This window comes from Gopherus flavomarginatus, chromosome 2 (assembly GCF_025201925.1).
Source record: "Gopherus flavomarginatus isolate rGopFla2 chromosome 2, rGopFla2.mat.asm, whole genome shotgun sequence".
Classification (NCBI taxonomy): Eukaryota; Metazoa; Chordata; order Testudines; family Testudinidae; genus Gopherus; species Gopherus flavomarginatus.
Window position 1 is genome coordinate 49,841,051 of NC_066618.1, and position 17,672 is coordinate 49,858,722.

General features: G+C 41.8%; 2 protein-coding genes across 11 annotated transcripts in view; both read left to right on the forward strand.

The window, feature by feature from the left end:
* The window catches only part of CASD1 (CAS1 domain containing 1), a 509,685-nt gene that overhangs the window by 290,037 nt on the left and 201,976 nt on the right, over positions 1-17,672 (forward strand). The window lies entirely within an intron of this gene.
* The window catches only part of PPP1R9A (protein phosphatase 1 regulatory subunit 9A), a 237,510-nt gene that overhangs the window by 71,453 nt on the left and 148,385 nt on the right, over positions 1-17,672 (forward strand). The window lies entirely within an intron of this gene.

Here is a 17,672-nt window from a genome sequence, read left to right on the forward strand (position 1 = left end):
CCGCCCCCCCTAAGCTCGGTGCATGGGGCGGGGCCAGCGCCTGGGCCCCCGTGGACCTCCCCGTCTAGGAGCTGGACCTGGTGGCCACTTCCAGGGTGCACCGCAGTGCCCCAAGACAGGTAGGGACTAGCCTGCCTTACCTCCGCAGCACTGCCGACCAGACTTTTAACGGTCTGGTCCATGGTGCTGACTAGAGCCTCTGGGGTCCCTTTTTGATCAGGCATTCCAGTCAAAAACTGGACACCTGGTCACCCTAGCTAAATAGGTTATAAACATTTATTTTAACATTCCAGTCATGCATATCATCCCACCTGGTTCTTTTTATACATCATATATGTCCCACTCCCATAAGCACTAGTTAAATCTCTTTGCGCAAACAGTACCAATCTAAGACGAAAGGCACCACAGAAGCACGAAGTACAACAATTACTATATAACCTCATTACAATGACAAAGGATCCCATTGAATAGTCTTCAGTTGCTTCCCACATACTGTCAATGATGGTACCAAAACTCACAAACCACTAAAACTGACTGTCAATAAGCATTTTCTTTCCATCCAGCACCAGAACTGTGCATCATTTTACTGGCACTGAGGGTCATGCAACAATACACCCAACCATCCCACACATAGAAAGTGCTTACAAGCATTAACCCCAAGTCTGACACATCAGCAGATCTGCACTATGGGTCTAAACACTAGGGGACAACTGCTCCATGAAGCTACAAACTCACACCCTAGTCAAGGTCATGTCTCCTGAGCAAACAGCACTGCGTAGGTGAACCTTAGGGAACAGATTTCAGCAATTAGACTGCAGTCTCTGGCTATAGGAGTATGACAGCCATACCTACTGGTTTCTTCCAAGGGATAAGAGGCAAACACTAATCCATTCAGCCAGTAACTCAAGGTGGGATGCAGAGTCCATTAATACACTAAAGACAGCCAAAGTTTTCTGTTCCAAGGATGCAAGACATAAGCCCCAAGCTAAGTCATGTTACCTATAGAAACTGACTAAACAGACAGGAACAGCTGCTTATTAAAACAAAATTACTCAGTTGTTTTTCATGTATAAATTTTCTCAGAATACTCAGTACCACTAGTGAATATTATGGATTGATGTGTTAAGAAAGTTTCATTTAGAAAAATAAAAAAACTGTTTGAGTTATTAAAGAAGAGGAAAGCACCAGAAGGCAACTTCTACTCCACAGAGATCAGTAACAACCAGCTGTTCTTCCCTCAAATGGTTGTCAATGGCTACAGGGAGACTTTAACCAGGGACTGTTTCTTTGACTATTGATGCAAACGTAGTTGTCCTTTCCTAATGCGCAGCTGTCAGGATGTGCTGAACATTCACTGGAGCCGCTCACTCTTATGTTCCTTTAATTGGCATGGAGGTTGATGACCATTCTAAAAATTGTATCAAACTATGAAAGACGTGTATTGTTTTTTCGAAGTTAAAAATTATTCTGTATTAATTTGTATTGTTAAGGTTCTATTCAAAGCCCATTGAAGTCATGAAGTCCTTCCATTGACTTCAATGAACTTTTAACATGACCATTCAGAACAAATAAGACTCTTTGTATTTTGTATTTCTATAGTGTTCTGATAACATAACTGAGGAGCCAATTTCTATCCACATAGGGTTTTTCTTTAAAAAACAAAAAAACAAACAAACAAAAGCTGCAACCTGAAGGGAATTCTTACAGTTGGCTTTTACCAATGTCTAAAACCAAGAGTTTGAAATGAGAAAACTGACATAACTTTAATTAGGGTAGCACAAATGGAGTTCTGACAATATCTCAGTCCTTCAAAGTTTTTATTCACATGTGCTACTTAAATATTTTTTTTCAGTGTACAATGTTTCCAAATGCCCTTCAGACAGTGTATTCTAATTTTAGACAACACAAAGTCATAACAGAGGAGTTTTCAAATCTGTAAACTGCTACTGAATACTTATGACTATGTCTCCAGACTGGCTGCAGTAATGAACTTCTGACCCATTTAAAGGTATTTATTGCTTTCGCTATAAAAACCTGAAGCACAAAATATTTTTTTTCCCTCACTTGACAATCAAAGAAGTGGTTTTTGTCAAGCAATAATGGATGACAAGTGATCTACATTTCAAAAGATAAACATTTAACATCTTATTATAATTTTAGAGTATTTTTCTTGATTTTAATAGCCCTTAAGCATCAAACTATCCTAATGTACTGAGCTGGAAAGATTAAATAAAAAGAAACAGACTTTTTTCAAAATGTTTATACAACTTTTAAATAGAAGGATTATTAGCACTACAGTAACTCAGGTTGTCAGTCAGTGAAGATCCCACTGTAGGTGCACATGAACCTCATCTGCATGAGGTGCATGTTGTTTTTTATTTTGTTTTGTTCTGAGCAACAATGTCCATTAGGGCTGCACACACACATTGTGCTCCTGTGTGAGGGCATACAGAGCAGAGTGGCTGCAACCCTCCCTCAATTCCCTCGCAATTCAAAGCCAGTGATAGCGGAGAACTTTGAAGGTGGGGACTGAGGGCAGGTCATGGGACACACTGACAACAGCATCACAAAGAACCACAATTATTGCAGAGTAAGTAACCATTCGTTGTTCTCCAAGTGTATGCCAGTGTGGAACGTACAGACTGTATGTGGCTGTGGTGCCTTTCATCTTAGATTAGTACTGTTTGCTCAAAGAGATTTAACTAGTGCTTATGGGAGTGGGACATATATGATGTATAAAGAGAATGGGGAAATGGCAAAGCAGTGGAGAAGAGTTGCAAGGTGAGACAAGAGAAAGGGGAGGACAAGAAAGGACATCAGACAACAGAAGAAATAGAAAAGCAGATAAAAGAAGACAAGAACAGAGGAGAGGCAGAGATGCAAGAAAATAATGAGAAGGAAAGTTTATTGAGTCAGAAACTGTACTTTTTCTCAATCCCAGAGGTGAAGAGTTGCTTTGAGAGAGGCTGAATCAGATTTGGGAAGTGACAGGGGAGGGATGAATCACCTGACTCAAGGTTAGAAAACAAACAAAAATAATATTACCTTATTGGTGAAGTTCTGTTCCATGTCAAGACATTATTTTAAAAGGCATAGACCACATAGTTGAAAATCTGTACTCTGTTTTTTAATCTTTTGAATGATCATTAAATAACAAAGGAAATTAACACCACCTCCCTTTCTTTCCAGTAACACTGAAACTTTAATTAGAGATGAGGAGAGCATAGACTTTACCTTGGAAAGTTTAGCTTGTGCTAGAGTTCCTTTGCTTTGCCTTGTATTGAGTTTTAAAAGGTATTAATTATATCAAGTAAGGTAACTCCATCTAACTTTAGACCTTTAAATCCAAATCAGCACAAGGTCCGGGATAAGTGCACCATGGACTCTAAACTATCATTAGAACTCCTGCATTGTTATCTAATTTCAGAGGATGTGCTTGATACTATACAAGAGAAAAATAAATATAGTCCCTGCGTCATGGAGATAGCATTCTAAGATCTGTTTTACACTTAGAAGTTTTACTAGCATAGCTCTGTTTGTTATTTAAAATAATCAACCCCACAACTGACATAGCTATGCCAGCAAAAGCCCTAATGTAGATGCAGTTATGTCAACAAAAAGTCCTTGTGCTGGAATAGCTTGTTTTGTTGGGGAACTGGTATAAGTTATACTGGCAAAATAACTCTTTTGCCAGTATAAGCTGCATCCATACTAGGAGGGTTTGCCATTATAGCTATACCATTAGTTTCTCTCTAGTATAGAGAAGGAAGGGATAAGGCTGGTCCATACTAGGCAAAAAAGTGTTTTTTTAAACATGTTAGTTGATGGTGTTAAAACACTAGTGTAGGTAGGGCAATTTGTATTTTAACACCTGTTAGGAGGTAGTGATCAACCTGGAGCCTGAGACTGATCCCTAGCAGATGATTCATGTTCCGAAAAGCATCTGTTTTCCTAGCATCTGTTCCGAGGCCATGAATATTCCAGGGCTTCTATGCTGACAGCTACTTCCATCTCTAGGGATACCTATACTAGAGATGCTTGTTGGTATGGCTATGTTGGTAGTTGGTAGTTCTTGTAATGGAGAAGCAGCTTATACTGGCAAAAGTGTGTTTTTAAGTGTAGATCATACCTAAATCTCCCTATGAGAGAATGATTGTATAGACCAGTTTGCCTCATCTGCCCTGCACGGTTAGATTGGTGTCTGTTCTGTGTGAGGAGGCATATCCCTACTTCTGAGTTGCTGGGAGCTTGTTATATGGCCCTCCACCTCCAGGATATAGCCCTTCAAATCAGGAGGCTTTTCTGATGTGTCTGCCAGAATCATCCATTGTCTGGTGAATTTGCTATAAAAGTCATGGTCCTGTTACAGATAATCTGAACCTGAATCCTTCCCGTGCTGTCAAACGTTGCTTAGGGTATGAACAAGCAGTAAAGAAAAAAATAAAATAAAATGCTACAGAAAGGGTAAATCATGCATAGGCACAGGAACTAGTGGTGCGGGGGGTGCTGCAGCACCTCCAGGTTTTATGCAGGGCTCCAGTCCCAGCCCTGCGCCTGGGGGTCCCAGCCACTGGCCCCATGCCTCCACTTCTGGCCCTGCAGGTGGGCTACCAGCCCTGTGCCCAGGGGTCCCGGCTGCCAGCCTCACACCTCTGCTTCTGGAGTCCCAGCTGCTGGGCCCATGCCTCCACTTCTGGCCCCGCATGCGGGCTTCCTGTCCCACACCCTTGGGTCCTGGCCACCAGTCCGTGCCTCTGCTTCTGGCCACACAGGCCCCGCGCCGAGAGTCCTGGCTGCCAGCCCTGTGCCAACCCCCAGCTATGGCCCCAGTCTTGGCCCCCTTACCGCTGTCCAGGTCCCCACCTCCTGGACACACGGCCCTGCTCCTGGCCCCAGGTCTGGGGAGCAGAAGAGCGGTGTCAAGGTATTTTTCCCACTTTGAACTTTAGCGTCCTAAAAGTGGGGACCTGCATGTACCCGTCTAAGCTTAATTCCTAGCTTAGATCTGATAGCTACCACCAGCCAAAATATAGTGTTTGGCACACTTTCTGTTCCCCCCAAACCTTCCCTGGGGAACCCAAGACCCAAAGCCCTTGGGTCTTAAAACAAAGAGAAATAAACCATTCCCCCTCCTTTCCCCCTCCCAGACTTTCCCCTCCCTGGGTTACCCTGAGAGACTACACTGATCCAAACTCCTTGGATCTTAAAACAGAGAGGAATTAACCTTTCCCCCCTCTCCTTTCCCCCCACCAATCCCTGGTGAGTTCAGACCCAATCCCCTTGGGTCTTAAACAGGGAAAAAAATCAATCAGGTTCTTTAAAAAGAAAGCTTTTAATTAAAGAAAGAAAAAGTAAAAATTATCTCTGTAAAATCAGGATGGAAAAATGTTTGCAGGGTATTCAGCTCATATAGACTAGAGGGACTTCCTCCCCCTTAGCCTGAGATTAAAAGTTACAGCAAACAGAGGTAAAATTCTTCCAGCAAAATACACATTCACAAGTTAAGAAAACAAACAAAAGACTAATCCGCCATTTCTAGCTAGTACTTACTATTTTGAACATGAGAGACGGTTTCAGAAAGATTGGAGAAAGACCTGGTTGCACGTCTGGCCCCTCTTAGCCCCAAGAGCGAACAACGAAGAAAACAACAGCACAAACAAAGACTTCCTTCCACCAAGATTTGAAAGTATCTTGACCCCCATTGGTCCTCTGGTCAGGTGTCAGCCAGGATCACTGAGCTTCTTAACCCTTTACACGTAAAAGAGACATTAACCCTTAACCATCTGTTTATGACAAGCGGACACGGACAGAGGTTAGAGAACTGGCTTGCAGCACTCCCATTATTAAAAAAATCATGGTTAGTTAAAGCAATGAAATCAAGCTATAGATGAGCACCCGTGCAAATAAAATCATGGTTTTATAAGCTGTGATGAAAATTCTGAGTCAACAATATATTCCTCCTAAGGGGGACTTGTGCATCAGTTTCTTTAACTAAGAATTATTTTTTGCTAATAGCTTTAGGGCTATTCCAGCAGGTTTGCGCCTCTTCTTCAGTCTCCCAAGAGGTTGAAAGTATGTTAATATAAACACAGATATTAAGATAATTTTGTTCAGCATGTTTTACATTATGTCTAGCCAACCATGTGCTGGCTCAGACTGCAGCTGCCTTTTTCATGTTTTCTATATAGCTCTTTAAATGAGACATAGGAATTTAACAGAACCATGAAGGAAGAGGAGGGAATGATGCAGCTATTGATTTGTTTTCGATGTGGCAGATAACCCTGTTCTCTGAAAAGCACTAGAGCAAGAGTAAGAACAACATGTAGAAGAAGCATAACAAAAAGGTTGTTATATGTTGGAATTGTAGTTGCCATTACCAAATTCTGATTTGCTTTGAAAATGAGATTTGAATAATCAACAGGATACCAGAAATAGCAGTTCAATGAGTAGTATAATTAGATTATAGGAAATGTTATATACGATGAGACAGTGAAGGCCATTGATCATTTTCTCAGTGTTAATCACCTTCATTTAATCTTTTTAAAATAAGAAAAATATTTGTCTGTTTGGGGAAATATAGAACCATTCATTCATCTCCAAAACCATGTTTGCGAGAGCTTGAAAGTAAAATTTAATGGGGACCTGCAAATTCAATGTCACATCCTCTTTAAATTAGAATTGGTTTAGCTGTCTTATAGCTGTAAAATTGTTTCATTTGTTTGGATTTCACTAACTTAATAAAGAAAATATGAAATTGTCTGTACTGAAGTGCTAACAGAACAGACTGTGTGATAGAACTCATTTTATCACTGGGCTAAAATAGCATCCAAATCTTGAATAATAATTTTTTTTAACAGAATTAAGGTCATCTTGACGAGTATTTTGTAATTCTACGTTCTAGGCTCAGTAATATTAACTTGATGTCTGTAATCTAATGACATCTATCACTGACAACATATTATTTTCCTTTGTGATCTTTATATTTTGTAAAAGCAGCAAAGAGTCCTGTGGCACCTTATAGACTAACAGACGTTTTGGAGCATGAGCTTTCGTGGGTGAATACTCACTTCGTCAGATGCATGTAGTGGAAATTTCCAGGGGCAGGTATATATATATGCCGGCAAGTTAGAGATAATGAGGTAGTTCAATCAGGGAGGATGAGGCCCTGTTCTAGCAGTTGAGGTGTGAAAACCTCCCTGATTGAACTACCTCATTATCTCTAACTTGCCGGCATATATATACCTGCCCCTGGAAATTTCCACTACATGCATCTGACGAAGTGGGTATTCACCCACGAAAGGTCATGCTCCAAAATGTCTGTTAGTCTATAAGGTGCCACAGGACTCTTTGCTGCTTTTACAGATCCAGACTAACACGGCTACCCCTCTGATACTTTATATTTTGTGTTGCTTGATGACATAACCGCACTTGCTTATGAGTTAGCCCCCCGAGTCATTTTGCTATGGCATAATTTTGTTATTGAATAACTGTTCTTCACCGCTTCCTCATTCTTTTTTTATCTGCTTCTGTTGCAGACCATGCCCTTCTTTGGCATGTCCTTTTTTTTTGAGTAACTTTTTAACATGGCTGATACTAGGAAGGAAATACAGGGAATCCAGACTAGAACCTCCAACTGCTAGTCATTCTTACGGTAGTAGTGGAGCTGCACACTTTATCAGTGGTGATTTTGTTTTCATCTATGTCACTAATAAAAATGTTAAATAGCGTAGGGCTAAGAACTGATCGCTGTGGGACCTCACTAAAACCACACCCATTCAATTATAATTTCCCTTTACAATTACATTTTGAGATCTATGAGTTAGCTAGCTTTTAATCCATTTCATATGTGCCACGTTAATATATATCAGAGTTTCTCAAACAGGGGTTGCCGCTTCTGTAGGGAAAGCCCCTGACGGGAGTTGCTGGAAGCAGCAGCCAGTATCGTTCAAGTTTTTAAATCAAAACGTCATGCAGGACCTTAAGTAAATACTTACAGAAGTGTATTACATCAGCACTAGTACCCTTATCAACCAAACTTGTAATTTCATTAAAAAAAAATCAAATTAGTTTGACAGGATCTGTTTTTCATAAATCCATGTTGATTGGCATTACTTATCTTACTCTGCTTTAATTCTTTATTAATCAAGTCCTGTATCAGTTCCTCCATTATCTTGCCTGGGATCAATGTCAGACTGACAGGCCTATAGTTACTTGGGTCATCCCTATATGCATGTAGGCTGTTTGTTGTTTTAAAATTCTTTTCCCCTTATGTTATGATTTGTTCCTACCGTTAACATTAAACTTAAGTTTAGTTTAAGAAGGCTGTCTGGTCACTTATTTACCACTAGGGTGACCAGATGAGATGAAGAAAATATGGGGGGGGTGGAGGTCCGCCGGTGGAGCAAAAAAAACAACAACGAACCAGTGCTGCCGGCGGAGCGAAATATTGGGATAAATTGCATCCTGACCAAAGATTGGTCAGGATGTGGGATAACCACCCAAATATCGGGACGATCGCCCTATTTACCACTCGTCCCAGACTCCTGAAGGGAATGACCACAGGTGCTGAACTCGGTGGGACCTATTGGGTGAAAACAGTTGGTACACAGGGTACAGTGGCCCAAGGCCCAGTCTAAGAGTTGGAGAATCATGTGATTCCACTCCATCCTTTGACAGGTAGAGGCATGAAGCTGAACACCTGAGAGGGTGCACTCACAGAGACAATGAAGAGGATAGAAGTGCAGCTAACCCTGCAGCCATGAAAACTCTCTCATTGCTCATAATGACTCATTGCACTGTGCTGAAACACAGCATATGCCGTGATATACCAGTTCTCCTGGTGGTGCCTTTGAAGAGGGGAGCACAAGGTATACATAGACTGGAAGGGCAAGAAACTGTATCATAGGAGAGGTAGTGAGAGACAAAGAGGAGAGAGAAAATATATCTTATTGACAGCTATGACATCGTGTAAAATCCAATACAGCAAGATTAGAAAGGCAAAGGCACAAAATGAGCTCAAACTAGCTATGGGAATAAAGGGAAACAAGAAGACTTTTTATCAATACATTCAGAAGCAAGAGGAAGACCAAGGGCAGGGTAGGCCCACTGCTCAGTGAGGAGGGGGAAACAGTAACGGGAGACTTGGAAATGGCAGAGATGCTTAATGACTTTGTTTCGGTCTTCACTGAGAAGTCTGAAGGAATGTCTAATATAGTGAATGCTTACGGGAAGAGGGTAGGTTTAGAAGATAAAATAAAAAAAGAGCAAGTAAAAATCACTTAGAAAAGTTAGATGCCTGCAAGTCACCAGGGCCTGATGAAATGCATCCTAGAATACTCAAGGAGTTAATAGAGGAGGTATCTGAGCCTCTAGCTATTATCTTTGGGAAATCATGGGAGACGGGGGAGATTCCAGAAGACTGGAAAAGGGCAAATATAGTGCCCATCTATAAAAAGGGAAATAAAAACAACCCAGGAAACTACAGACCAGTTAGTTTAACTTCTGTGCCAGGGAAGATAATGGAGCAAGTAATTAAAGAAATCATCTGCAAACCCTTGGAAGGTGGTAAGGTGATAGGGAATGGCCAGCATGGATTTGTAAAGAACAAATCTTGTCAAACTAATCTGATAGCATTCTTTGATAGGATAACGAGCCTTGTGGATAAGGGAGAAGCGGTGGATGTGATATACCTAGACTTTAGTAAGGCATTTGATACGGTCTCGCATGATATTCTTATAGATAAACTAGGAAAGTAAATTCAGATGGAGCTACTATAAGATGGGTGCATAACTGGCTGGATAACCATACTCAGAGAGTAGTTATTAATGGCTCTCAATCCTGCTGGAAAGGTATAATAAGTGGGGTTCCGCAGGGGTCTGTTTTGGGACTGGCTCTGTTCAATATCTTCATCAAGATTTAGATGTTGGCATAGAAAGTACGCTGATTAAGTTTGCAGATGATACCAAACTGGGAGGGATTGCAACTGCTTTGGAGGACAGGGTCAAAATTCAAAATGAACTGGACAAATTGGAGAAATGGTCTGAGATAAACAGGATGAAGTTCAATAAAGACAAATGCAAAGTGCTCCACTTAGGAAGGAACAATCAGTTTCACACATACAGAATGGGAAGAGACTGTCTAGGAAGGAGTATGGCAGAAAGAGATCTAGGGGTCATAGTGGACCACAAGCTTAATATGAGTCAACAGTGTGATGCTGTTGCAAAAAAAGCAAACGTGATTCTGGGATGCATTAACAGGTGTGTTGTAAACAAGACACAAGAAGTCATTCTTCCGCTTTACTCTGCGCTGGTTAGGCCTCAACTGGAGTATTGTGTCCAGTTCTGGGCACCGCATTTCAAGAAAGATGTGGAGAAATTGGAGAGGGTTCAGAGAAGAGCAACAAGAATGATTAAAGGTCTTGAGAACATGACCTATGAAGGAAGGCTGAAAGAATTGGGTTTGTTTCGTTTGGAAAAGAGAAAACCGAGAGGGGACATGATAGCAGTTTTCAGGTATCTAAAAGGGTGTCATCAGGAGGAGGGAGAAAACTTGTTCACCTTAGCCTCCAATGATAGAACAAGAAGCAATGGGCTTAAACTGCAGCAAGGGAGATTTAGGTTGGACATTAGGAAAAAGTTCCTAACTGTCAGGGTAGTTAAATACTGGAATAGATTGCCTGGGGAAGTTGTGAAATCTCCATCTCTGGAGATATTTAAGAGTAGGTTAGATAAAAGTCTTTTAGGGATGGTCTAGACAGTATTTGGTCCTGCCATGAGGGCAGGGGACTGGACTCGATGACCTCTCGAGGTCCCTTCCAGTCCTAGAGTCTATGAGTCTATGAGCAGTGCTGAAAATATGTTGCAAGAACAGCAGACTTTTCTCAACTCAATACATGTTTAACCTCTGGGTTATACCTGAATTTTCAGCTAAATATAAAACCACCATTTATTTGGTTCCCTCCCACCCCCATAAACTGAAATTCACAGTACAATACTTAGGTAATGTATCTGAGGGGATGAAAACACTGTTTACAAGATTACTAATAGTTTGCTATATCTTAAGTTTCCTTTTAAATCTTCTTCTGTTTTGAAATATCACTAAAGAAATGATTTTAATCTGCCCTGTTCTTAACCTCCCCCCTGTACACCAGCAGGTCATAGATGTAAAGAAAATTTGGTGGCTCTACCTCGCTTCCTCCAGCTCATGAAGGGAGAAAATCCATAGTAAGGACCCAATATAATTCCCACTCAGATCAATGGCCAGCCTCCCATTGGCTTGAGTGTGAGCTGGATCAAACCCCCCCCCTTAGTTCTCAGAAGACAACATATTTGACAGACTTGTTCTCTTCCTGCCTTCTGGTTTTCAAAAGGAATTCTCCACCTCCTTACAATGGTAAAAAACCCCTTCCAAAAACTCAGAAATTAACCTTTGCAGGTTCCCCACTCCACCTTACTGACCAAACTAAAATTAAATCTTTATAAAATAGTAATCACAATTCTGAAACGTGTTGGTCACTGGTTGGATGTAATGATCCAACATTTGAAAAAAATCCCCAAACTTAAACTAAAATGATGGAAATAAAAGTTCGCATCTGCCTACTCATAACTACAAAATTTCTTCTGTGTTACCTCTACATGGAATAATGACTAGTGAAACCTAGGCCACTTGTCTTAATGCACCAGAAAAATTATATACATCTCTACTCCGATATAACGCGACCCGATATAACATGAATTCTGATATAACGCGGTAAAGCAGTGCTCCGGGGGCGGGGCTGTGCACTCCAACGGATCTAAGCAAGTTCGATCTAATGCAGTTTCACCTATAATGTGGTAAGATTTTTTGGCTCCCGAGGGCAGCATTATATGGAGGTAGAGGTGTAGTAAATTCCCAAGAGTTGAATATAATAAACTGAAAGTGGTGGTACACAACATCTGCGAATTATTAAGTGACAAGAGTCCTATAAAAGCAGCAGAGAGTCCTGTGGCACCTTATAGACTAACAGACGTTTTGGAGCATGAGCCCATGCATCTGACGAAGTGGGCATTCACCCACGAAAGCTCATGCTCCAAAACGTCTGTTAGTCTATAAGGTGCCACAGGACTCTTAGTCTGGATCTGTAAAAGCAGCAAACACGACTACCCCTCTGATACAAGAGTCCTATAGTTTTTAGGCCAAAATCTCAGTCCAAATCAGTGGCTTCTAAGGGGATTGAGATCTGAGAAAGAAATGCAGGAGAGGCCCTTGTTGAATTCAGTTAAATTTCCTGAGTATTTCTTCAAAACAGTGAACTTCTTAGACATACTTGGTGCAGACTTTGGGGGAAATTAAAGGCCACAGACTAGATCTTCAGATGGTATATGTTATCATTGCTCCTTTGATGTCAGTGGGACTGTGCCCACTTACACCAGCTTCATGTTTTCAAAAGGGGGCAAGTATCCATTCTTTAAATTTATGCCTACTCAATCATTTGCAAGTACAAGTAGAATTCAAATGCCTAGCTGATTTGCAGATCAAACCAAGTAGACAGAAACTGAAATTCTGTCATTTGCACCTGAAAATGTTTTTTTGAGCAAATGAATGCAAGTGCAAAACTGAAAGCACAAAATTGAAAATATGGCACATAAGTTTAAAAAAAATTATATTCAGTGTTTTAATCGTGCCACATATAATGAAGCTGAGTTTGTAACAGGATAAGGAAACAGAAAGGAGTTAATTTGATTGTTACAACAAAAAGTGAAACAATTGATAAGTGTGTACACTGTATAAATTTATAAAATCTTTTTAAAATGCTATTTTCAAAGTCAGGGATCGTTCTTGCAAAAGTATTGAAGAAGTACACACTGATATGTTGTGTCAACCTGACAACAAACCATTCTATGGTTGGTTGAACAGTTGAAAGCCAAAGAAAAGATCATATTGTATCTCCTCCCTTTCTCAAGGGACAATGATTAGTCCTGAGTCTAAAAAATTAATACTCAAAAAGAACAGAAGTAAACAGTATTCAAGGTACTTTAATTGGATGTCACCTCATAAATCACAGATAGCAGTTGGTTTTGACTTATGCAGCAATGAGAGTGATGAGACAGAAATTCACAAAAATTAAGAATGTTTGGTTTTCTTTCACTTGACATAACTCAAGTGAAATAATATAAGAATTTAATGTGAATATGCTACATGTGTGTCTCAATACTTGCTAATGTTATCAAATCTTACAAGACTAAGCACAAACATCCTAAAATGCAATAAAAAATATAGCATTATATCCTAAAGTCAATGTCACTTTTGCCTGGATAAAGACTATAAAATTTGGTCCATAAGCTAGGCTGATCAGCTAAATAAATGTCAACAGTAAGTATTACATTCTGCAGTAAGCCTCCATTTTCAGGTTTGAAAAGGTTCCTGAAAATTTTAACCTTTCAGATATATATTTTTTTAAAATATGAGTTAAAATATATAGTGAACTTAAAACCAAATAAGTTTGTTTCACACTTCAAGAATATTTTCAGATACTTTTTAATGGATAGTCAGTTAAAATGGTTGTTCTAAATGTTCAAATTTGAGAATATGCGCTTTGGTAATTTTTGGCAAATTAAGAGGTTATGAAAGAATAAAACTAGCATATTGCACATCCACAGTGTCATTTTTCTTATTGATTTAAGTGTGCACGTAGGTCCATTATTTTGAAGGTGTTTAGGTGCTCCCAGTGATTTCAATGGGAGTTAGGTGCCTAAATACTTTGAAAATGTAGCCCCTTCATATTTACCATATGTACATGTGCAAGTGAACATGTCTGTGCCTATCTGCACAATTACACATTTGGATCAGTGGATGTGTACAATTTGTGTTTCTTCCAATATTTTTAAGTTTTATTTTTAATTAGAAAGAGAAATAAAGGTCATGTAACATTATGGTCCAAGATTTTACATGCATAAAAGTAGGGAAATTTTAATACATGATTTTTGTTCACACCATCAGTAACTCAGCCATGTTGCTTTAATGACCACCCTCGAAAAGAGACTTCCTGATTTTAAGTGTCCACCTTGTATAATATTTCCTTTGTTGTTTTCTCGTTGTATTAACTTACAGTAAGGATCTACTCTTATCATGCAACAAAAATTTACATACCTATCTTCCTTAGGGATTTGTGTAATACTTTTCAAATAGTATCTAAACATTTCACTTTACTTGAGCTTTACTAAGCTGAAAAACTGAATGTTCTGGATCGTCTCTGCTCATGAAGGGGAAAGAGCTAGGAAAGGAAGAGATTATCTATCACTAGAACTCCCTGCCCCTTAGTGCCATCTAACTCTAATTTATTTTAACGTAATATGAACTATTGTAATCCCATGTTAAAGGGGGATTTTATTTTATGAAGATGTGAATCTTCACATGGAAATTTCTTTTCAACTGTGGTACCAAAAATGGACCTTTCTGTTGAGTTTTCTCTTTTTTCCTAGGAGGATTTCTGAATCCCTTGGCACACTCTTAGAGACAGGGAGGGAATTGTAGTGGAGGCAAGAGAGTTCAAAGTACAGCTATTAATCTGTCTAATGAATAAAAAGCTTTGTAAGTGGCATAACGTTTTGAAAAGGAGCAAGTTTCCTGCATACTCAACAGATCTGATTACCATGTGACAATTACAGTAGACTATTGTATGGGGTAAAAAAGAGGCCTTCAGACGCTTGGAAACATTTAATAATGTACCAGAAGACAGCTTTAGTTTACTGGCAATACACAGTTCAGATTTAATTTTTAGAGCATCTCTTGTCTCTGCTTAGTATATTGCATATGCTTAGCTTTTGCTTTATCCCATGTTACTAGGTTTTGTTGAAGATTAGTGTGCTCCTGGGATGATTTTTTGGCTGACCCATGCTTTTGTAGTAAAGTGAAGGTGACAGGAAATAATAGCCCAATGTTGATCTTTTCGTTTAGTCTCTTCTCTTGTAAATGATGTATGCCTCTGCGTTTTAGGCCTATAAATGCTGCTCCTCTTTTCTGTGGCAGTCTTGCCTTCTGCTGCTAGTACAGTTATGTCATTAGTGGAGGAAGTAGTAACTCCTGAGGCGCTCTCTCCCCTGAGAAGATGAGTGGTACAGAAATGGAAGCATCTTCCAAGTATCTGCAAGTGAGTACCATCACAAATAGAAGAGGATAGGGTGAAACTCCAATGGGAAGCGTCTGGAAGAGCTATATTGGGAGGATGGAAGACTGATGATGGCAGCCCATTAAGTAGGAAAGCAGTGAAGCTGGTCGTAAAACAGAGATCCTGCCTATTCCCTCCATCCCTCTTCAGAGATGAGTCTGGACAGTTCATCTGTCTCTAATCTCCTTTTGGCAGTCTCTTAGGGCATGTCCACACTTACTGGGGATTGACTCGGCTGTCCCCAGTAAGTGTGGAGCAGGTTGATTTAGCAGGTCTAGTGAAGATGCGCTAAATCAACCACAGATCATCGACTCCGGTACTCCACCGGAATGAGAAGCATAAGATAAGTCAATGGGAGAGCATCTACTGTTGATGCGGTGCGTTGTGGACACCAAAGTAAGTCGATCTAAGTTGTTATTCACATAGCTGGCGTTATGTAACTTAGGTAGACTTACTACTGCAGTGTAGATAAGATGTTATTCTGCTTAAAGAAGGAACTTGACACTTTTCCTCTCCATTTAGATCCCCATCTCAGGACTTGTTTTCACTACAAAATTATTTTATGTTAAAACATAACATTCAACAGTTGAGTTAATTAACACAACGCTGACCATGATTTTGCAGTCAGTTTAGACAAGAACAAGTCTTGTTCAGCATTGTCAGCTACTCCTAGCTAAATCAAAGTTTTGGCATTGGAGGTGGAGTTTGTGTTTTTATTTTAAAACAGAGCTAGATAGATCTACTGCTTTCAAAACCCTTATCTAAAAGTGACACAAGTTGTTCCAGCCATCCTTGGGAAACCTGGCCAAATCTGACATTCTGAAAATGCACTTCAAACCCCTGATGATAATCATATTGCTGAGAAGTGCCATAGTTTATGATACCTGATATAGGAAATCCAGTGAGAGATTGTAGACCTGCTTTTACTCTGTGTTAAAAATAGTTCAGCAATATAAAGAATGTTATGCATATAGAATATTTTGTATTGAATGCTAAATTGCTTCTGATGTTAAACTAGTGGAACGGAATCTGATTTACACTCCCTGAAATTTCATTGCACTCTGTTTGGCATGATGGCTGCCACAGCCCCACACCATGCTCCTCCTCTTTCCCTGAGGACCCGCCTCCTGGCCAGGCCGGAAGCCGGAGCCAGGAAGTGGTAAGAGCTGCCTTGGACCCTCCATCTGCCCTGGGTGGGGGCTGGGATATTTGAGAGCAGCCTCTGGCTGTGTCCATGCCCCCTCGGCATGCTTCCGCCAGTGGGGCCCAGAGGAGGGGGCTGGGGCTCTGGTCTGGCCTCCTTTCCGCTCCCCAGGGCCTGAAGACTTGGTCTGTGGGAATAGGGTTGCCAGGTATCCAGTTTATGACCAGAATGCCTGGTTGTAAAGGTAACCTGTCTGCTCTGGTTAGCACTGTTGACTGGTCTGTTAAAAGTCCGGTTGGCCGTCTGCAGCAGCCCAGGCAAGGTACTGTGCAGCTCCAGGAAAGCTGCCAGAAAATCCGTCTGAATTCTAGGTGCAGGGGTGGCCACAGAGGCTCTGTGTGCTGCCCTGAAACTGAGCGTCGGCTCCGCAGCTTCCATTGGCTGGGAACTGCAGCCAATGGGAGCTGCGGGGGTGGCACCCGCAGGCAGGGTAGTGCGCAGAGCAACCTTACAGCCCCTGCGCCTAGGAGTCAGAGGGAGGTGCTGGCAGCTTCTTGGGAGCTGACTGAGATAAGTGCTGCCCGGGGTCTACACCCCGCACCTCCTCCATGTCCCTGCCCCAGTCCTGAGCTCCCTCCTGCACTCAAACTCCCTCCTGGAGCCCACACCCCTCCTGCACTCCAATCCTGTACCCAGCCCAGAGCCCCCTCCTGCACTCTGAACCCCTGGGCTCCAGCCTGAAGCCCCCTCCTGTACCCCATGCCCCTCATCCTCAGCCTCACCCCAGAGCCTGCACCCCCAGCTGGAGCCCTCACCCCCTCCTGCACCCAACCCGCTACCCCAGCTAGGAGCACCGTCCCGCACTATCAGCCCCTCATTTCTGGCCCCACCCCTGAGCCCGCACCCCAGCCCAGATCCCGTCCCACACCCCAAACCCTGCCCAAGCCCAGATCCCCCTCCCACACTCCAAACCCCTAGACCCCATCCCCCAGCCTGAAGTCCCCTCCTGCAGCCCAATTCCCTCATCTCCAGCCCCACGTCAGAGCCTGCACCTCCAGCCAGAGCCCTCAGCCCCTCCCACATCCCAACACACTGCCCCACCCCTGTGAAAATGATCGAGTGAGTGAGGGTGGGGGAGAGCGAGCGATGGGGGGAGGGAGGTGGATTGAGTGGGGGGTGGGGCCTCAGAGAAGAGACAGGGGCAGAGCAAGGGTGTTCGGTTTTCTGCAAATAGAAAGTTGGCAAACCTGTGTGGGGAGAGGAGGTCCTGCTCTGGCTGGGAGGAGGCGGGGAGCCCCGGAAAGGCCACAGGCAGTGAGGAGTGGGCAGGGAGGGCTCCTCCGGCACAACTCCCGCTGATGCTGGCCCAGCCTCATCAACCTC